This window comes from Ochlerotatus camptorhynchus, unplaced genomic scaffold, assembly GCF_037179485.1.
Source record: "Ochlerotatus camptorhynchus isolate MF236.1 unplaced genomic scaffold, CSIRO-AGI_Acam_v1.1 ptg000114l, whole genome shotgun sequence".
In the NCBI taxonomy this organism is placed as follows: domain Eukaryota; kingdom Metazoa; phylum Arthropoda; class Insecta; order Diptera; family Culicidae; genus Ochlerotatus; species Ochlerotatus camptorhynchus.
The window spans coordinates 1,899,882-1,906,659 of record NW_027040604.1 but is presented as its reverse complement, the minus strand read 5'-3'; positions in this window follow the sequence as shown (position 1 = coordinate 1,906,659).

Sequence of the window (6,778 nt, the reverse complement as noted above, 5' to 3'; positions counted from 1 at the left end):
GTGTTATGCAGTAGGCCATGGAAGATAGAAAAAGTGTTTTTTTTTAATGGGAGAGCTTGGTTCGTTGTCTGAGTATGGTTGATATTGGTTCTTCTTCTGGTAAAGTAGTATTTCACTAATTTTAATTTTGAAACTGACGGCTATCCTGGCCATCATTGCATTAAACATTCTGAGGATAATTCTCACATATGGAAAAACCGATTTCAGTGTATATGCTGTTGAAATTTACGGAACATTTTCACGACCTTACTGATTAATTGCATCTTTTGAGACTTTTTTAAAATGTCGAGGAAAGCAACAAAAACAGAGATGAAAACGGTTATTTAACTCCCAAGTATGTACTAAACTCAACCAGTACTTCTACCAGCACTGGACTTGTCATAACAGCACTCCGTTGGCCACGTGTCACTCTGGGCTATGGCTTCTGCGAGTGATTTTCCTGAGGGATTGAAATTAAATAAACTTTTCAAATCAAATTTACTCTAACAAAGGATGCTTTATCTACTTCCTTTCCATATTCGTTGTTGCTGCTGACGAAACAGTTTTCAACTACGAAAAGTGCAATTGAAGATATCGCAAGATGAGCGATCGAGGAAATGGAGAAAGCCGCGACTTATACATTGTTGTGCTTCTTCAAGCCGTACTTTGAATACAGTTTTCCAATCGCTCGTGCCCCTAGTTTCATAGAAACCCTTCATCAGCATCCTCATTCACCAGCGAACGGTAAGCTAGTCTTTGAAATGTTAAACCGTCTATTGTCCATCCTCAAGCAGCTCCGGCTCCACTCCGTTTCATTCGAAGCCACTACAAAAGATATGCAATCCATCGAAATGCGACGACGAAATTGTCATCTGAAGCAGCCAGTGAAGGTGGAAGGAAGCCATTCTCCACTCAAAAGACGTTGACGTGAAGTGAATTGGTAGGTATTTCCATGAGAACCGAAATCCAAAGATGCATTGTTGCTATGATCACAGCAGGCCACAGAGCAGCGATGTTCTTTTCGGTGTGGTGGTAAAATTTCAAGATTGCATTTCAATAGACAGGGTGGTGAGGTGGAGAGTTCGCCACATGGCGATGACATACACAGAACACGGAGGGTCAACAGAATAAAATCCCTATTCAATATCGTACATGAGTTGAAGGTACATACTATGATTGTCCAGTTTTGTCCCCGTGGTTCTGGTTGATCTGGTTCTTGCCGAAAATGTACACACTGCTAGGGAGTGAAAGAGGACTAGACCACACAATAGAAGGGCTTAAACGGTATCTCAAAGGTATATTTATATATATATATAGGTATGTGTCTGTTTGGTCTGCCATCGAACAGCGTCTTGGGGTAAAATGCGAAATGACAATATTCGATATTCCCTGTTGGTTCATTCTTCCCACAATGCTGCACAACTGTTATTGTATGTTAGCCCAGGGATCCCAACCCGTCGGCAAGACGACCGGGAAAGATTCTTGAGCGAGCAGCTTGCTTTGGTTGTTTGAAGAAATTGTTATCCGTCCGGATTGCTTTGCTGTCGGGTGGGATGTGTGCATATTTCAGCTTAAATCGCCGTTGCTTTGGATTCAAATTGAGAAGCAATATGCTACACTGTAATAGGGAGGAGTTGATGGGGGCGAAACACGGAGAGAAAGGAAATTTTAGGATCGTTGTTTACGTTTGTTTGATCATTGACACTTATTGCTATTTTTATACATTGAATGACAAATTCGAAACCTGCATTGAAAATGGTGTTTTAATTTTAATAAAATTGTGAAAATGTCGCTGGTCCTTTTGTAAGCTATCAATGTGTGTATTTGCAATCAAAAATTTAAACAATTTACTATTTATTTAAGGCTACCCCTGCGTTGCTCGTGAAAACTGGATGCATTAATATGCCTACCCGACCAGAACGTTATAACAAAATTATATCATGATTATATCTACAGTCAGGAATCCTTATTGCCGGGGTAACGGGGACGTGAATAAGGAACCGCGAATAAGGATACCCACAGCTTATGGGATTTTCACTAATGGGGGCTGTAGTGGATTATCTCATTTGTTTCAATACATAAAGCTATACTGTCTTGGACAAAGTTGCTGTACTGGGTTAGACCAACAAGCCTGTGCCATTGGATTCGGGTTAAATTGAGAACTACGCCGCTAGAGACGCTTCACTTTTATGTTACTTATGACGGGCGCTATAATATATGGATCATATTTCCAACATAGAATATTTCGTGATCCTGACTTTATAGAAAGTTACTGTCTTCAGCAAAGTTGTTCAGGTGACCAAGTCCTTTCGGATGGTGGCCATATTAGTTCAGAACTCTCTCACTACGCAGCGCTAGTGTGCATGTGCAATTCCTATATAAACTGTATCTCGAGAGCCTGGCCATATAGAAAGTTGCTGTTTTCAGCAAAGTTGTGCAGGTGATCAAGTCCTTTTGGATGGTGGCCATATTAGTTCAGAACTCTCTCACTACGCAGCGCTAGTGTGGATGTGCAATTCTTATATAAACTGTATCTCGAGAGCCTGGCCATATAGAAGGTTGCTGTTTTCAGCAAATTTGTGCAGGTGAGCAAGTCCTTTCGGATGATGTTCATATAAGTTCAGAACACGCTCACTACGCGGCGCTAGTGTGCAAGTGAATTTCCTGTATAAGCTGTATCTCGAGAACCTGGCCATATAGAAGGTTACTGTCTTGAGAAAAGTTGTTCAGGTCACTAAGTCCTTTCGGATGATAGTCATATTATTTCAGAACCCTCACACTACGCGGCGCTAGTGTGCACATGAACTTTCTTAATATGTTATGACTCCAAAGCTTGTCCATATAAGATGTTGCTGTGCAATGTGAGAACAGGAACCGGAAAAGGGATGACGTGTAGAGGCCGGAAATCGATATCAGATGCCATTTTGGAATCCAAGATGGCGGCCATCGGTTCAAGAAAAACTGTCAAATACCATACAATATGGATATTTTTGGAAAGAGGATGACGTGTAGAGGCCGGAAATCGTTGCCAGACGTCATTTTGGAATCCAAGATTGTGGCCATCGGGTCAAGAAAAACTGTCAAATACCCTATAATACGGTTATTTCCGGAAAGGGAACGACGTGTAGAGGCCGGAAATCGATGTCAGACGCCATTTTGGAATCCAAGATGGTGACCATCGGGTCAAGAAAAACTGTCAAATACCCTACAATATGGGTATTTCCGGATAGGGAACGACGTGTAGAGGCCGGAAATCGATGTCAGACGCCATTTTGGAATCCAAGATGGCGACCATATGGCGATCAACCCATAACCTGGTTCTAAATACTGAGCGTCCACCGGAAGGCCTTCCGATGACCTGGATCAACCTTAATCTGGATTATTATGTATTTTTGATCAAAGTAGGCCTTGATTATTCTCTGCAACTATATAAAATGTAGTAAATTAATGATTTTAGATATATAAGCGTTTCAATGGCTCCAAGTGGTCACCAGGTGATCCGCCGGAAGATCCGAAACATCCGTAAAATTTAGTGATACATAAATTCGATCAAAGTAGGCCTTGATTTTGCTCTGCAACAATGAGAAATGTTGTAAAATGGTGATTTTTGATATGTTAGCTGTTCAATGGCTCCAAGTTATCACCAGATGGTCCGCTGGTAGATGCGGAACATCCGTAAAATTGATTGCTGTGTAAATTTGATCAAAGTAGGCCTTGAATGAAAAAAAATGCTCAAAGCAATTCCAATGGTAATATTCTGTTTGATGATTGTTCTGCAGGTTATTACACTATTCAATATCCAAACAGCCTAACATGCTTTTCTTCTGCAAGAAATCCCTCAACTATTGATTTGGTCTTAACTGATTCATGTCATCTTTGTAGCCAATTGGTTACCCATGCTGACTTCGGTTCTGATCACCTTCCAGTAACTTTTGAAATATCCCAAGAAATAATTTCTAATCCCAACAGCTCTACTTTCAATTACCATAGGGCTGATTGGGAGCAATATCGAACATTTATGGAATATAACTTCGATCCAAACATTCCTTTGCAAACCAAAGATGAAATTAATTATGCTCTTGAATCTCTGACTACTTCTATAGTTGAAGCAAGAGCTGCCTCAGTACCAAAATGCGAGGTTAAATTCGATTCAATTATAATAGACGATGATCTTCAGCTCTTGATCCGTCTTAAAAATGTCCGTAGGAGACAATTTCAAAGAACACGCGATCCTGCCATGAAGGTTATCTGGCGGGATTTGCAAAAACAAATTAAAAAGCGATTCTCTGCCCTGAGGAACAAAACTTTTGAAAATAATATTTCTAAATTAGACCCGAGTTCCAAACCCTTTTGGAAACTCACAAAAATTTTGAAAAAACCTCAAAAGCCAATTCCAGCGCTAAAAGAAGGTGGTAAAATATTGATCACAAATTTGGAAAAAGCTCAGAAACTTGCTAAGCAATTCGAGAGTTCCCATAATTTCAGTTTGGGTCTTACTAGTCCTATTGAGAATCAGGTTGCTCGGGATTTTCGGAATATTTTCTCTCGGGAAAATATTTTTGATGATTCCTGGGGGACTGATTTGGACGAAGTAAGGTCTATAACTAAAAAAATTCAAAATATGAAAGCTCCAGGTGATGATGGAATTTTCTATATCCTCATCAAAAAACTCCCAGAGAGTACCTTGTCTTTCCTGGTAAAATTATTTAACAGATGTTTCCATTTGGCATACTTTCCTGATAAATGGAAAAATGCAAAAGTTGTTCCAATTTTGAAGCCGGATAAAAATCCAGCTGAAGCTTCTAGCTACCGTCCAATAAGTTTGCTTTCTTCAATAAGTAAACTTTTTGAAAAAATAATTTTGAATAGAATGATGCTTCACATCAATACGAACTCAATTTTTGCAGATGAGCAGTTTGGATTTCGCCATGGGCATTCAACTACTCATCAACTCTTGAGAGTTACCAATTTAATTCGTTCAAACAAATCTGAAGGCCACTCAACTGGAGTTGCTCTTCTAGACATAGAAAAAGCATTCGACAGTGTTTGGCATGAAGGTTTGATTGCTAAATTGAAAAAGTTTAATTTTCCACTTTATATTATGAAATTAGTTCAAAATTATTTAACTGACAGAACTCTGCAGGTAAATTATCAAAATTCCAAATCTAATCGACTACCTGTTAGAGCAGGAGTTCCTCAGGGTAGCATTCTTGGGCCTATATTGTATAACATTTTCACTTCGGACCTCCCTGATTTGCCTCAGGGTTGCCACAAATCTTTGTTCGCTGATGACACAGGCATTTCCGCTAAAGGAAGAAGTCTACGTGTTATTTGCAGCAGACTGCAGAAAAGTTTAGATATTTTCTCTTCTTATTTACAAAAATGGAAGATTTCTCCCAACGCTTCCAAAACTCAACTTATAATATTTCCACATAAGCCTAGAGCTTCGTTTTTGAAACCTAGTAGTAGTCACATAGTCACTATGAACGGAGTTCCAATTTCCTGGTCAAACCAAGTGAAATATCTTGGATTAATACTTGACCATAAATTAACTTTTAAAGATCACATTGAGGGCATTCAAGCCAAATGTAACAAATATATAAAATGTTTGTATCCTCTTATTAACAGGAAATCCAAACTTTGCCTGACGAATAAACTTCTAATATTTAAACAAGTTTTTAGACCGGCCATGCTTTACGCTGTGCCAATATGGTCTAGTTGTTGCACTACCAGGAAAAAAGCACTTCAAAGGATTCAGAACAAAATTCTGAAGATGATTTTGAAGTTGCCTCCCTGGTACAGTACTACCGAAGTACATAGAATTTCGAATGTTGAGACTTTAGCACAAATGTCCAACAAAATAATTAATAATTTCCGGCAAAAATCGTTACAATCCTCAATTGCAACGATTAATTCCCTTTATACTTAGATAAGATTTAGTTTTAGTTATTTAGTTTTAAGCTATCAATTGTTATACTGACATGCAGGTTTAAAAAACCTGTTTAAAATACTGAATTGCCAAGACAGGAACAATGTAAAAACACTTAGATATATATCATAACAATTAAGGCTGGTAAGTTACTGTAGTAACTGGAGCACCTAGGTTAAAAATGAAATGTAATTTATTTTGAATTTGAAACAAATAAAGAGTTAAAAAATAAAAAAAAAAAAAAAACCACGTAGTCAACGAAAACAACCGTAGCCTGGACCTCTGCTTCGTTAGGACACCGCTCCTTTCATCTCCACGGCACCTTCTCCACTAGTAAAGCAAGTACATCATCACCCTCCCTTGGTTGTCACTGTTGCTGACAATCACGATCGGGTCTTTGACGACATTTCCACGACCGTGTCATACGATTTCCGGAAAGCCGATCACCGTAGTATCGTCAACCTGCTATCTAGTATAGATTGGGAGAGCATCCTCGATACTGATAATGTTGAAACCGCTGCGCAAACATTTTCACATGTCTTGGCTTATGTCATTGACAGGCACGTTCCGAAAAGAGTTCACCGTAAAATTTCTCATCCTCCCTGGCAGACGAGTGAACTGCGTAGGTTGAAGTCAACCAAGAGAGCCGCATTAAGAAAATTCACTAAGTATCGTACGCTTTCGCTGAAACGTCACCACGTTAGGCTCAATTATGAGTTCAAGCGAGTTAGTCGTCGATGCTATTCGCGATATCAACGAAGGATTCAGAGGAAACTCAAGTCGCACCCGAAGTTATTCTGGAATTACGTAAATGAGCAGCGCAAGGAATCCGGCCTACCTTCTTCAATGGTGTTGAATGAAGCAGTTGCT